Genomic DNA, 15,493 nt, shown 5'->3' on the forward strand with positions numbered 1-15,493 from the left:
CTGAACCCTCTCCAAAGCATCCACATCTTTCCTATAATATGGCGACCAGAACTGGACGCAGTATTCCAAGCGCGGTCTAACCAAAGTTTTATAGAGCTGCAACAAGATCTCACGACTCTTAAACTCAATCCCCCTGTTAATGAAAGCCAAAACACCATATGCTTTCTTAACAACCCTGTCCACTTGGGTGGCCATTTTAAGGGATCTATGTATCTGCACACCAAGATCCCTCTGTTCCTCCACACTGCCAATAATCCTATCCTTAATCCTGTACTCAGCTTTCAAATTCAACCTTCCAAAATGCATAACCTCGCATTTATCCAGGTTGAACTCCATCTGCCACCTCTCAGCCCATCTCTGCATCCTGTCAATGTCCCGCTGCAGCCTACAACAGCCCTCTATACTGTCAATGACACCTCCAACCTTTGTGTCGTCTGCAAACTTGCTGACCCATCCTTCAATCCCCTCATCCAAGTCATAAATAAAAATTACAAACAGTAGAGGCCCAAGGACAGAGCCCTGTGGAATACCACCCACCACTGACTTCCAGGCAGAATATTTTCCTTCTACTACCACTCGCTGTCTTCTGTTGGCCAGCCAATTCTGTATCCAGACAGCTAAGTTCCCCTGTATCCCATTACTCCTGACCTTCTGAATGAGCCTACCATGGGGAACCTTATCAAATGCCTTGCTGAAGTCCAGATACACCTCATCCACAGCTCGACCCTCATCAACGTTTCTAGTCACATCCTCAAAGAACTCGATAAGGTTTGTGAGGCATGACCTGCCCCACAGGAATCTAATTGAGGAGTTCAGTGCGAGTTACATATGGAATAACAAAGAACCAGAAGAGAGTTGCAGACCGGAATCTAATCATAGGGTTCATGGAGATTTAGGTATGGAATAACAGAGTCAGAAGAGAGTTTCACACAGGAATCTAATCAAGGACTTCAGGACATAGACTTTATGTACAGAGTAACAGGTACCAGGGATTGATCTGCAGGCAGGAATCCAATTGAAGAGTTTAGGGGGATTTATAATTCGAATAACGGAGTTCTGAAGAGAGTTACAGACAGGAATTTTATGGAGGGGTTCGGGGTGGAGACTTCGTATTCAGAGTAACAGTTACCAGGGAATGAGTTACAGACTTGAATCTAATCAAGTGTATCCGGCTGGTTTATACACAGAGTGGCAGATCCCCAGGACTGTGTTACAGACTGGAATCGAATTGAAGGGGTCAAGGTGATTTTTATACAGAGTAACAGTTATTCAGGAGTGAGTTATCGAGGTGATAGAAATTATAGAGTCATACAGCATGGAAACAGGCCCTTCGGCCCAACTGGTCCATGCTTGTCCCATTTGTACCTTTCAGGGTGTTTCAGAAACAGAATCACAGGCACATGGGAGTGAGTTACACATTGGAATCCAATCGATGGGGTTCAGGGTAGTTTTTATACAGAATAACACATACCCAGGAGTGAATTACAGATCGAAATCTGATTGAAGGTTTGAGGTGGTTTATGTACAGAGTCCTAGGTAAATGGAAGTCAGTTACAGATTGGAATTCTATCGAGGGGTGTGGGGTGTTTACATATAGAAGAACAGATACTCAGGAGTGAGTTACAGACTGGAGTCAAATCGAAGGGTTTGAGGTGGTTTATATTTAGGATAACAGATAAACATGAGTGAGTTTCACATTGGATTCTAATCAATGGGGATCAGGAGATTTATTGATGAAAAGAACAGGTACCCAAGTATGAGCAACAAAAAGGAGCTCTGTGGGATCAGACTGTGCAGCAACTCCCTCTCCATCTTTTTCATCCCTTTGTCTCCCCCAGCCCAGAACTTGCTCCCTGCAGTAAAACTGTCAGAGACGGCCTGAACTCCACAATTCTTTTCCCCGTGTGGGAGTTTAAATGACGAGACAGGACCGTTTCTGATTGTTCTCTCTCTCTGGGTCCAGCTCTTGTCTGACGGTTCCTCACAGGAGATTGGATTTGATTCTCTGTCTCTGCACCGTCCCGAGTGTCAGCTCCTGGATCTAAACTCCTCCTCCTCCTCGGGTGGGGAACAGCCTGAGAGAGAAATATAAAATAAAGCAGTGGCACCAAAAGCACAGCAAGATCCCACCATTCTCTGCCTTCCACAATCTCTCCCTTTACCCTGTGATGCTGGTTCAGTTTAATTATTGCATCATTAAGGCATTGCATAACATCACAGCAACATCCAAACACAACGAAATCACCATCGAACAGTTGACCAGAGGTTAGAAACATGAATAACCATGCACAGCAAGATCCTACAAGCAGCAGTGTGACTACAGGCAGATCGTGTGTCACTGACACTGGTTAAGGGTTTGATTCTGTCTCCAGGATGACAGAGAGGGCCCAATCCTAATGCTTGACAAATTCCAAAAGTTTCCCCCTTTCTCACTCTGTTCCCCCTCACTCTCTCCATCTCTGATCTCTCTCTGCCTCTTTCAGTTTTAATACTGTACATTATAATCATTATATCCCCTCCACTTAAAATAACAACTGCTCACCTCGTTGTGTGTATGGGATGGTTTTAGTTGTTTGAAAACTCGACAAAAGAAAACTGGAGAGAAAGACAGAGAGACTCCCCTCCTCGAGACTCAGTGAATTGAATTGAAATGGCCAGCCTGTGTCTTATTTCTGTGATTCTCACATTTTATCCCCCTGGCCGATACAGGTTCCACATTACTCTGTCATTAGAACGGGTCTTTGGAGAGAGTTTCTCATTTAAGGTTTTAATTCACTCCTTGGGGAGTCCTGCCTCCCAGATCCTGGGGGTTACCTGTTTGTGTCACAATCCCAAGGCCCCGGTGACTTTAACCTCAGGCTTCAAACCCGTTTTAAAAATGACAGGGCCCCAATCCAACAGGACCCAATTAACCAGAGGCCCAAACAAACCAGGAGATTAAACTTCGAGATAATAAAGAGACCTGGGCCCCACGGGGTGCAGCCTGGTGAACAGGCCTCAGGCTTGTGCTCCCCCTCTGGAGGTTGTTCTTATCCAAGGGTTTCCTGGCCCAGTCATTTTGGATCTTCACTTTGCAGCTTTCCCAACAAAATTTCCTCGGGATAAAAGAGAGAAAAGATGAGTTGAAAGGGGAGAGCAAGAGCACTTTGGTGCCAAATTACACAGCAAGATTCCAGGTTAAAAAGCACCATCTGTCCCCATCCCCATCACACTGCATAACATCACAGTAACATCAAAATACAAACAAAGCAAGAGACAGCAATTACACAGAGGCTGGAAACATTAATAATCACTCACTCAATCCCCCAGACAGGACGAGCTACTCACTCTTAATAGAGAGAGAGAGAGAGAGAGAGAGAGAAAAGGGTATGAGAATGAATCTGACAATTTCTTGTCCACATTTATTCTCGGTGAGGGGTTTGAGGCCTCCTTCCCTTCTACTCTGACACATTTCACCCTCTGTCAGTCTACTCCCTGGGGAGGCCTCTGTGTGATTGAGATGTTCATCCCCAGGACAGGAGCCTTATTGGATCTTGCTGCCCACTGAGGTCTTAATTCGAGGGCAGCAAAGTCTTCCCATTCCTAGTTTGTTAAACTCTTTTTTAAGCCTTGTTAATTATGTCAGTGCAGTTTGAAAATATTAAACATTGGTCTCACACTAGAGGCTAAGAGCCTGTCTGTAGGCACCCTGACTCACCCAGGGCTGGGACAAGAGGGAGATATTTGCTGAGGATCTCTTGGGACTTCCTGCTCGACATGCAGTTCCCAGACTCAAACTCTCTGTCTCTGTCCCTATCTGTATGTCTCTCCATCTCTCTCTCCCTCTCACTCTGTCCCTGTGTCTCTCTGTCTCTGTCTGTCTCACCCTGCCCTGCTCTAATGCAGCCATTTCGAACTTGACTTCCAATCTCTCATTTCCTTTCCCCTTCTCAAATATATCGGCAGAGTTTGGAAATGTAAAACTTTGATCACATGTCTTCCCCTCAACATCCACAATACCCCCTCTCTGTCTCCTCACCCTCACCCCCAAACTCAACCCCAGTATAGGACTGGGAATTTCATAGGGACTGTACACAGGTTTTGTCAGGAGGGAGAGTCAGTGAGGGTCTGAGCTCAAGTATAATCACAAAAGTGTCTCTGTGTGAGTGTGTGAGAGAGAGACAGGGAAGAGACCATGCCTCTGTGTGTGTGTGTGTGTGTGTGTGTGAGAGACAGAGAGAGAGAGAGAGAGAGAGAGAGAGAGAGAGAGAGACCATGCCTGTGTGTGAATGTGTGTGTGTGTGTGTGAGAGAGACAGAGAGACCATACCTGTGTGTGAATGTGTGTGTGAGAGAGACAGGGAAAGAGACCATGCCTCTGTGTGTGTGTGTGTGTGTGTGTGTGTGTGTGAGAGACAGAGAGAGAGAGAGAGAGAGACAGAGAGAGAGAGAGAGAGAGAGAGAGAGAGAGACCATGCCTGTGTGTGAATGTGTGTGTGTGTGTGAGAGAGAGACAGAGAGACCATACCTGTGTGTGAATGTGTGTGTGAGAGAGACAGGGAAAGAGACCATGCCTCTGTGTGTGTGTGTGTGTGTGAGAGAGACAGAGAGAGAGAGAGAGAGACAGAGAGAGAGACCATGCCTGTGTGTGAATGTGTGTGTGTGTGTGTGAGAGAGAGACAGAGAGACCATACCTGTGTGTGAATGTGTGTGTGAGAGAGACAGGGAAAGAGACCATGCCTCTGTGTGTGTGTGTGTTCATACTTGTGTGTGTGTTTGTCCATCTGAGTGTACAGTTTCAGTGTCAATGCTGTCACTCCTCAATGTGACTGTGTGTAAACCATGTTTTTATGTACCTGTCCCAGGTATGATTCACACACCACACACCGTTCCTCACTCTCATTCACTCGCGCTCTCACACATGTACACACACACACACACGCACATGCCACATTCACAGACACTCACTCTCACACATGTGCATGCAAACATCCACATTGACGTGCACACATTTACACACTGACTCACAATCCAAGGCTCTCACTCTTACAAATGCCCACTCACTTTCACACACGACCACGGTCACATGCATGCACACACCCTCTCACTCACTGTCTCTCTCACATACTTTCTTATATTCTCACACACACCTTCTCACACACTCACCCTCTCACTCACATACATACACTCACTCTCTCAAACTTCCCTTTCACATACTCACACTCACGCACACATTTACACTCTTTCACACACTCTCCAAAACTCCTTCTTTTACACACACTAACACACACTCACAAACACGCTCTCGCACTCATGCATGCACACACAGTCTCTCTCAGGCATGTACACAGTCTCTCTCTTGCACACACGCTCTCACATGCACACTCTCTCTCGTGCACACACTCTGGTCTTGCATGCTCACACATTCTCTCTCTCTTTCACATGCGCACATTCTCTCTTGCACCCACACAGTCTTGCATGCACTTCCTCTCTCTCGCATGCAATCTCTCTCTCTTACACCCACTCTCGCATGCACGTTCTATCTCTCCTGCCTGCACACACACTCACTCATGTATGCACTCTGTCTCTCTTTTGCACAGGGACAAGCTCTCTTGCAAGCACACACACTCTCTCTCATGCACATGCTGTCTCTTGTACACACACTCTTTCTCATGCACACTCTCTTTTTCTCACATGCACACTCTCCCTCTCGCATGCACTCTCTCTCTCGCTCACATTCTTTCTCACACACAGTCTCTCACAAGCATGCACTCTCTTTTCCTCGCATGCATTCTCTCGCTCACAAACACTCTCTTACTCTCACCTGCACACAGTCTCTCTCTCATGCAGGCACACACTCTCTGTGTAGTATGTTCTCTCTCTTGCGCGCACATTCTGTCTCAAAGGCACACTCCCTTGTGTGCACCCACACACACACTCTCTGATGCACATGCACTCCCACTTTTGCTTGTGCACACTTTTACTTTCATGCATACTCTCTCGCACATGTACATACTGTCTCACACATGCACGCACTCTTAGCCTCGCACACATACTCTCTCACACACACACACACTTTCTCTCATGTTTGCACTTTCTCTCGCTTTCGCATAATCTCTCTCTTGTCTCTCGTGTTTGCATAAACTCTCACTCGTGTTCATATGAACTCTCTCCAGCTGGTGTTCGCACAGACTCTCTCTCTTGCATTTGCCTATACGCTCTCTCTCGTCTTCACATACACTTTCTATCGCATTTGTGTAAACTTTGTCTCGCTTGTGTTTGCACACACTTTCTGTTTTGCATTCACACTCTCTTGCATTCGTGTACACACTCTCTCTCACATTCATGTATTGTATAAACCAGTATACTTGTTTGAGATGGGGATTTCTACAGGAGGGCCCTGTATGACCTGCCTCCCTCTCTCCTACCTTTCCTGGAGGTCTCCCATCTCACTGACTGCATCTTTGGTTTATCTCCCTCCCTGCAACTGCCATCCATCACACCCCGTAGCTCCTGTAAATTCCTCATTGCCTCTAACGGTCGCTCCAACCTACAAAGGCAATCTGATAGGACTTGAAACTAAACATACTTTATAGCAAAAATTTACAGTGTGAGGTAACTGAAATTATACATTGAAAAATTGAAAATTTGTATATTAGGATTGAGCCCTCCACTATCACCTGATGAAGGAGCGACGCTCCGAAAGCTAGTGTGCTTCCAATCAAACCTGTTGGACTATAACCTGGTGTTGTGTGATTTTTAACTTTGTACTTTCCTAGAAACATCATTCCCAGTACCATGGAAACGATCCTTAATCTCCCACGTCCGACAGGAAGAGGACATATCTTCCCAAAGGCCATCACTGCAGTCTAACAGTGAGAAAAGAGCACAGTCTAAATGCTTGAAAAACACTGTCCTCGGATCACTTAGTACCTGTGTTTTACATTATTTTAAAAATTAATCGAGAAATCTCAATAAGACTTATAAACAAAAGCCCAATTCTATTCATGTTGTACGTTTGCAAAGAAGTATAAAGTTAGACTTTTTCAAGAAATCATAACAGTTCACCTGCTGAGAGATTTCCTCACAGTCAGTTGTGAATTTCACTGTTGGTCTATTTTTTGAGATTGAATACCATGTCTAGAGACACTTGAAACTAAACATAATGCAGAAAAATGTCTTACGTTATTTTACACACAAACATACACACACTTATAGAGTATTACAAGCTCCCTTTTTTTGAATTTCAAAATATACTTTATTCATGTAAATAAATCTTTGGTACTTGTACAAATTTTCCATGTCATTCATAGTTATATACATTGCATGTCTTAACATTACAAAGAACAAATTGAATTTAGACAGTCAGAAACTTTTTCCCCGGGTACAACAGAGTGTTACAAGGGGACATAAATTTAAGGTGAAGGGTGGAAGGTATAGGGGAGATGTCAGGGGTGGGTTCTTTACCCAGAGAGTGGTGGGGGCATGGAATGCGCTGCCCGTGGGAGTGGTAGAGTCAGAATCATTGGCGACCTTTAAGCGGCATTTGGATAGGTACATGGATGGGTGCTTAATCTCGGATAGAAGTTCGGCACAACATCGTGGGCCGAAGGGCCTGTTCGGTGCTGTATTGTTCTATGTTCTATGTTCTATGAATTAATCGAATTCACAGTTATCCTATTAACAGTTACCTTTATTAACTATCCAGTCTCTTGGTATTTGGCTGTGGCTTCAGCAGAACCCACCTAAAGAGTGGGTCCCCTGTTATATGAAAGCAAATGAGACTTCTTTAACCCCCAGTTTATGGGGTTACCATTGTCCATATGACTGTCCTGTCTCTGGGGTAGCTTGTCTACATCCCCATGGTAAGCACGAACTGCTGGACCTTCGCTGGGCTGAGGTAGCTATCCAGCTCCTCACTGGGGTCATTTACCCGCTCTGGTGTCATTGAGCCAAGGCAAGGGTCCTCACTGTCCAGTTCTGTGTCTGACAATGGGACTGTCAGAGGATCACAGCTCTCGGTTGCCTGTAGTTGTGGGGCAGTGGGTACCCCCTGGTTCTCACTGGGTGGAGGGTGGACTTCGGGGGTTCCGTTGTTTCCTGGTTGGGAGGAAATGCCATCCTCTTTACCGACGGCGCTCTGTCTCTTCTTCTGGTGGTGATGGCCTTCTTTGCGTCCATCTTCCCCCTCCGAAGAGCTGGCCGTCCCTCCCTCGTGCAGCTGTCTTTTCCCCCTTTTGCTGGGAGGCTTTGGGGGCCTGGCAAGATTTCCCCTTCCTGTTTTTAACAGGTATCCACTCCTCCGCCTGCTTGATTACCTCCTCCTCCATTTCTTCCATCTGCCCAGCTAGGATCAGCTGCTGTGTCTCTCCACTGGCTGCCGCCTCCTCCACTCCAGCCTGGTCTTCTTTCTGGGTGCCACCAGACTCCGTTTCCCTGCTGTCCGGGTGGACCTTACTGGTCTTTGGGGGTCCACGGCTCACATTGCCACCTCCCGCCATCTGTGCGTAAGTGGGCACCCCCGTCTTGGGCAGGTCTTATACATATGGCCCGCCTCTCCACACAGGTTGCAGCTCTTTTCTTCCTGACAGTCCTTAGTCAAGTGACCCTCCTGTTTGCAGTTCCTGCAGATGGTCACTTTGCAATCCGCCGCCACGTGTCCCGACTTTCCGCAGGTTCGGCACACTTTCGGCTGCCCTGCATATCTCAGGTAGCCTCTGCTCCCTCCAATTGCGAAGCTCGAGGGTGGGTGGAGGATGTTCCCACTGTCATCGGCCCTCAGAGTTACCCTGACCTGCCGCTTACTGGTCCAGATCCCGAAGGGGTCGATCACATCAGTGGCTTCTCCCTCAACTTGGACGTACCTTCCCAGGAAGGTCAGGACATCAGCCGCTGGAACATAAGGGTTGTACATATGGATTGTAACAACCCGATTCCTCTGTGCAGGAAGCACACACAATGGGGTCGCCAACAAGATGGAAAACAGCGGTTCCCCTTCCTTCTCCTTGAAGACCTTCAGGAGCTGTTCGCACTGCTTCACGCTTCTCAAGGTCACATCAAAGTAGCCTGCCCCAGGGAAATCCTGCAGGCAGTACACGTCTTTTTTTTTATTTCAAAAATATACTTTATTCATAAATGATTTGATGGTCTGTACATTTGATCATGCCATACATATGTCCATATTTACAAACACAGATTCGACTTTATCCTTGTCATTTACAATCCTGTGCATTTTTCAATCTTGTACATATACATATATTTGGCTGAGGCATCAGCAGAGCCCAAAAAAACGTCCGCATGGGCCCCCTGTTCTTCTTTAGGCAGGCCGATCTTACACGGTGGTCTTTCCCCACCGCGCCTTGGCGGCAGCTGCCCCAAGCTTCAGCGTGTCCCTCAACACGTAGTCTTGGACCTTGGAATGTGCCAGTCTGCAACACTCGGTCGGGGTCAACTCCTTCAGCTGGAAGATCAACAGGTTTCGGACCTCCCAGAGAGCGTCCTTCACCGAGTTGATGATCCTCCAGGCGCAGTTAATGTTCGTCTCGGTGCGAGTCCCGGGGAACAGGCCGTCGAGCACGGAGTCCCGCGTCACGGCGCTGCTCGGGACGAACCTCGACAAGCACCACTGCATTCCTCTCCAGACTTCCTCTGCATAGGCACATTCCAGAAGGAGGTGTGTGACAGTCTCGTCCCCCCCGCAGCCACTTCGAGGGCAGCGTGCGGTGCGGCAGAGAGTCCGGGCGTGCATAAAGGATCTCACAGGCAGAGCCCTTCTCACCACCAGCCAAGCCACGTCTTGGTGCTTGTTGGAAAGTTCTGGCGATGAGGCATTCTGCCAAATGGCTTTGACAGTCTGCTCAGGGAACCGCTCGACAGGATCCGCCCTCTCCTTTTCCCGAAGGGTCTCAAGGACGCTACGTGCTGACCACTTCCTGATGGACTTGTGGTCAAAGGTGTTTTTCCTCATAAATTTCTCCACGAAGGACAGGTGATACGGAACGGTCCAACTACTCGGAGCGTTCCGCGGCAGCGAGGCCAGGCCCATCCTTCGCAACACCGGGGACAGGTAGAACCTCAGTACGTAGTGACACTTGGTGTTTGCGTACCGGGGATCCACGCACAGCTTGATGCAGCCACACACAAAGGTGGCCATCAGGGTGAGGGTGGCATTGGGTGTGTTTTTTCCCCCATTGCACCGGTCTTTGTACATAGAGTCTCTTCGGACCCGGTCCATCTTTGATCTCCAAATGAATTGGAAGATGGCCCAGGTGACTGCGGCGGCACAGGTCCTGGGGATAGGCCAGACCTGTGCCACATATAGCAATACTGAGAGTACCTCACACCTGATGACCAGGTTTTTTCCCGCGATGGAGAGCGACCGTTGCCCCCATCTGCCTAGTTCCTGTCTCATCTTGCTGATCCGCTCCTCCCAAGTCTTGGCGCACGCCCCAGCCCCCCCGAACCAAATACCCAGCACCTTCAGGTGGTCAGTCCTGACGGTGAAGGGGATAGAGGATTGGTCGGCCCAGTTCCCGAAGAGCATGGCCTCGCTCTTGCCTCGGTTTACCTTGGCCCCCGAGCCCCGTTCGAACTGGTCACAGATGCACACGAGTCTGTGCACAGACAGCGGATCCGAGCAGAAAACAGCGACGTCATCCATGTACAGGGAGGCCTTAACCTGCAGGCCCCCGCTGCCAGGAATAGTCACCCCTCTCAGGCTCGCATCCTTCCTGATGGATTCGGCAAATGGCTCTATGCAACACACAAACAAGGCGGGTGAGAGAGGGCATCCCTGCCTGACTCCAGATCTTACAGGGAAGCTATCTGATTCCCACCCATTGATTGAGACTGCGCTGACAATGTTGGTGTAGAGCAGTCTGATCCAATTTCCGATTCCCTCCCCAAAGCCCATTTTGGAGAGGACATCCCTCATATATGTATGCGATATCCTGTCAAAGGCTTTCTCCTGGTCCAGGCTGATGAGGCAGGTGTCCACCCCTCTGTCCTGCACATAGGCGATCGTATCCCTGAGGAGTGCGAGACTCTCAGAGATCTTCCTGCCCGGTACAGCACAGGTTTGGTCCGGGTGGATCACCGATCCCAGAGCAGACCTGACCCGGTTGGCGATGACCTTTGACAAGATTTTGTAGTCTGCATTTAACAGTGAGATCGGTCTCCAATTTCTAATTTCCTCCCTCTCCCCCTTCTGCTTGTAGATGAGGGTGATGATGCCTTTCCTCATGGATTCACTCATGGTACCTGCCCGAAGCATACTGACATACACCTCCAGCAGGTCCTGGCCGATCAAGTCCCAAAGAGCGGAATAAACCTCGACCGGTAAGCCGTCGCTTCCGGGAGTTTTATTCTTTCCGAAGGACTCGAGGGCCTTGGTCAGTTCATCCAGAGATAGCGGCTGGTCCAGCCTCTCTCGTGTTCCGTCATCTAGGACCTCCGTGATAGAGGACAGGAATGACTGGGAGGCCGCGCTGTCGGTTGGCTTCGAGTCATACAGGCTGGCGTAGAAGGATTTGCTGATCCTCATGACGTCAGCCTGAGATGACGTTACCGAGCCATCTTCTTTCTTCAGGCTGCTGAGCACGGAGCTCTCTTTGTGCACCTTCTGGAAGAAGAAACGCGAGCACGTCTCGTCCTGCTCCACCGAGCGGACCCTGGACCGGAAGATTATCCTGGAGGCCTCCAAGGCAAAGAGCGAGGCTTGCTGGCCCTTCACCTCCTTGAGGTCCTCCGTGACATCGACCCCCATCGTCTGCAGCAGGAGCAGGTTCTGCATACTTTCCTGGAGCTGGGACAGTTTTCCCCGCCTCTCTCTCGCCTCCTGGACACCTTTGAGGATAAAGAACCTCTTGATGTTCCCTTTTACCGTTTCCCACCAGTCCGCTGGAGACTCAAAGAGAGGCTTCACGGTTCTCCAACCTGCGTAATCCCTCTTGAGCTCTTCGATGTTTCCCGGGGTCAACAGCTTAGTGTTCCACGTTCCCTTGCCCGCCCGCTGTTCGTCCTGTAGGTGACAGTCGGCCAGCAGGAGGCAGTGGTCAGAGAAGAACACCGGCTTGACGTCGGTGGATCTGACCGAGAGCGTTCTCGGATTGTAATGCTACCTCCGGTTTTAGGGTGGATCATTCTTTGGGAACCTTATTCTGCAAAACAGACACAGTGACTGAAACTATGCTACACGGTACGATTTGGGACACGGCCTGCTCAGCTTCGTGCGTTTTTTCTGTTGTCCGGTGTGTTTCGTGTTCCGTGTAAACGTGAAAGTTGTCCTGTTTTGAGCAATGGGTGAAATCATTTAGCAAAGCAAGAATTGAAATTGCAGTAATGTCAAGTAGCTCATGGTAATTTGACCCAATCATAACCGATCATATATTTGCACGCACTCACAGATACATTTGTAGCTGAATCCAGTCTGAGAAGATAGACTCAGTTTACCAGTGATTTTTGTCTGGATTGATGGGCTATCGTTATCTGCTGAGAAATTGATATTGTAGACGGGCACATCCCCGCAACTGTGCGAGTCGGAGAGGGATCATAGAACCGTTTTCACGTCAGTTTGCAGCTGTTGCTATGCAGGAGCACAATTGGAAGTGCAAGAAAATGGCGCGCTGGGCGTGTTGGTAGCGTGGCCGCGCGGTCTAAATCGCTGAATTATGGCTGCAGTCTCGACAGAAGCATGGGTTCGAATTCCATCACTGCTGTTTCGGCTGAACAAGTCCAACGGCGCTGACCGTTTGGAAGCTGTCTGTCGTTATTCAACGTGCGAGAATTGGCACCAGAGGTCCTAAATCATGTTTTGGAGCAGTTCGTTACCAGAGCTGCAACTGCCTCACTTCCCCACTCGCCCTCCCCGTTTGCATTTTCCTGCTCGTCAGTGATTTAAAGAAAACCAAATGGATGCGATGTCTTTCTGTAGCCTCTCTGTAGATTCCTCCATTTCACTTCCAACATGGGTTAGATCTCGGGGCGCACCATAATACTAGCAACGCCACGAAAGCACCCCTGTCACCTCAGTGTAATAACAGGCCAATTGTTTGAAAGATCTAAAGATTAACCCACCCAAAAACTTTTCCCGATCATATTTCTTCACATTTATTGCTTACTAATACACATATCCCTGTACACAGTGTGCGATTTAGCGTGCCAGCTCACCTAACCTGCACATCTTTGGATTGTGGGAGGACACCACAGCAAAGTCACATAGACTTCGGGAGAACGTGCAAAGTCCCCACTGTCACCCGAGGAGTGAATAAAACGAATGTCCCTGGCGCTGTGAGGCAGCATTGCTAACCGGGTCCCATGTAATCTTATGCAATAAGTAAAATCAGTGAACGATACGAAAAAAAAAGTTTCAAATGAACACTCTCCGACATTGTCAAGGCATGTCAATCTTACATTCAATATGAATAGGTGTATGGAAAACAATAAAAAACAAAATCCCGGCAATTCATGAATAAACTATAATTAAAAATTTAATTTGATCAAAGGTCATAACAATATTTAGACGAATTGCAATTTTTCATGACAAATGTAGGTAATTAGCTGACTAATGAATAATTGGAAGTGGCATATATTTACTGAATGCCGAAGAAAGCGACTTGTTTATCCCCTTGTCACACAGCAGAATAACTGTGTGTGTGTGTGTGTGTTCGAAATGTTTGAATCCAGCTCTTTCTATCAAAATAAATGATGACTTACGATCACTTCGCCTTGTCACCTTTAAAACCATAACATTCTCAAATATTTTCCAGGCATTTGCAACCAGAAGAACTAGTTAATTTCTTTTCATAGGAACCCAAAGAGAATAAGTAGCGGACACTGTGAATTAGTGAGTCAATGCAAGAATTCAACTGAAGACAACATCCCTTCTTTCCAAAATGTTCAAAATTTAAAAAATCAAAATTTATTGCCATTGTTGAATGAAAGAATAGAGATACTAATTCTTTTTCATTTGATTTTGTTGCATGAAACATCCGTAAGTCGTATTATGATTACAAACACAATAAATGTGAGCATTGAAGTCAAATATAATTAATTGAATTCAACTATGTTTCAACAGGTAAAATAAAAATTGATATTTACAATGATTGAGAGATTGTGCACTGCAATATCTTTACAGTGGTTCATGTACTGTGCCGTAAATCCACATTTGCGCAATCTACTAGATTGAATAATCATTATTTTTTATTAAATAAATCAGCAACACTTGAATTATCAAAGTCTGTCAATGCATTCAAGAATAATGAAATATCTCTTTTTGCAAGTGATTGAGCAATGTCTGGAAATGAACTCGAATTAATTCAGTGAAAAGTAATTACATTTTCCTGAATTTTAAGGCTGACATTACCGTGATCATTCAAATAAGCAATCATCAGATATTTGCAATGACTTTGGATGGGAATTCATTGGTTCCTTTGTGGGGTAGGTGACCTGAAAAATAAAGGCATTTTCATACTGTATATTAGTACTCAGACATAATGGATTAAATGTAAATGTGAATCTCATTATACTTGTTCAAAAGACTTTTTTTATAAATAATTGTGCCATTATTATCATGGCAATGACTTGATAATGAATGCTCTTTTGAAGAATTATAATAATTCAATATCACAAAAGCACTTTGCTGTGATGTTGATTGGATATTTATTAAGATCAGTAAACTGAGGAATAAAACATAGTACCTAGCTTTATGGATTGAAGAAAAATGAGCCATTCTGTGATTATTGAGCGAAATTCTTCTTTTTTTAAGTAAAAAATGTACGTAATACAAGAATTGTGAATTTCCATACACCGGATTCCTTGTAGAGATATGTTTCATCAATTTAAATGATCAATATTATGATCAATGTTTAAAGATTTGTGTCAGAATTAGGAAGAAAATTCGTAAGTCATGAAAGTGAGCTTGAAACTGAACAATGGAGTAAATGACATGTGGCATATATGCGATTTTAATAATATTGTCATTTTTGGACAATGATGAAAAATGTTGGAATAGAAATGTCATAAAATCAACATGGTCAAAGCAGTTCTTTTCTTACAATGAAATGAAAACAATAATCATTTTGTAGCACGCATGATTTGAAATAGCAGATTTTTAACATGACATATATAGTGAAGACTAACCCTTTTGAAAAATGTCGGAACTTCACAAATTTAAAATGCAGTATTTGTTCAATTTGTAATAAAAATGGTTATAATTTGAATTGTCTCTTGTACACACACAATAAAAAAGGAGCTTAAAGATTGTTAGATTGACAAAAATTTGCTTCCCAACGTTATTGCCGTATAGTCAATATCTGTGATAAAGTAGAATTATTGGTTTAAACAATATAAATCAACATTAACGACTGAACTGAAATATAACACATCAATTGCATTAACTGCATAGAATAGTAAATAAATGCTTACTGTTGTCATTTGTCCCAGGAACAATAAGATACTTACTCAGGTTATTCCACTGAATAGTAATCAGCTGAATATCTTTGTGTCGCTTTATGTGC

Source organism: Chiloscyllium punctatum, chromosome 13, assembly GCF_047496795.1.
Source record: "Chiloscyllium punctatum isolate Juve2018m chromosome 13, sChiPun1.3, whole genome shotgun sequence".
Classification (NCBI taxonomy): Eukaryota; Metazoa; Chordata; class Chondrichthyes; order Orectolobiformes; family Hemiscylliidae; genus Chiloscyllium; species Chiloscyllium punctatum.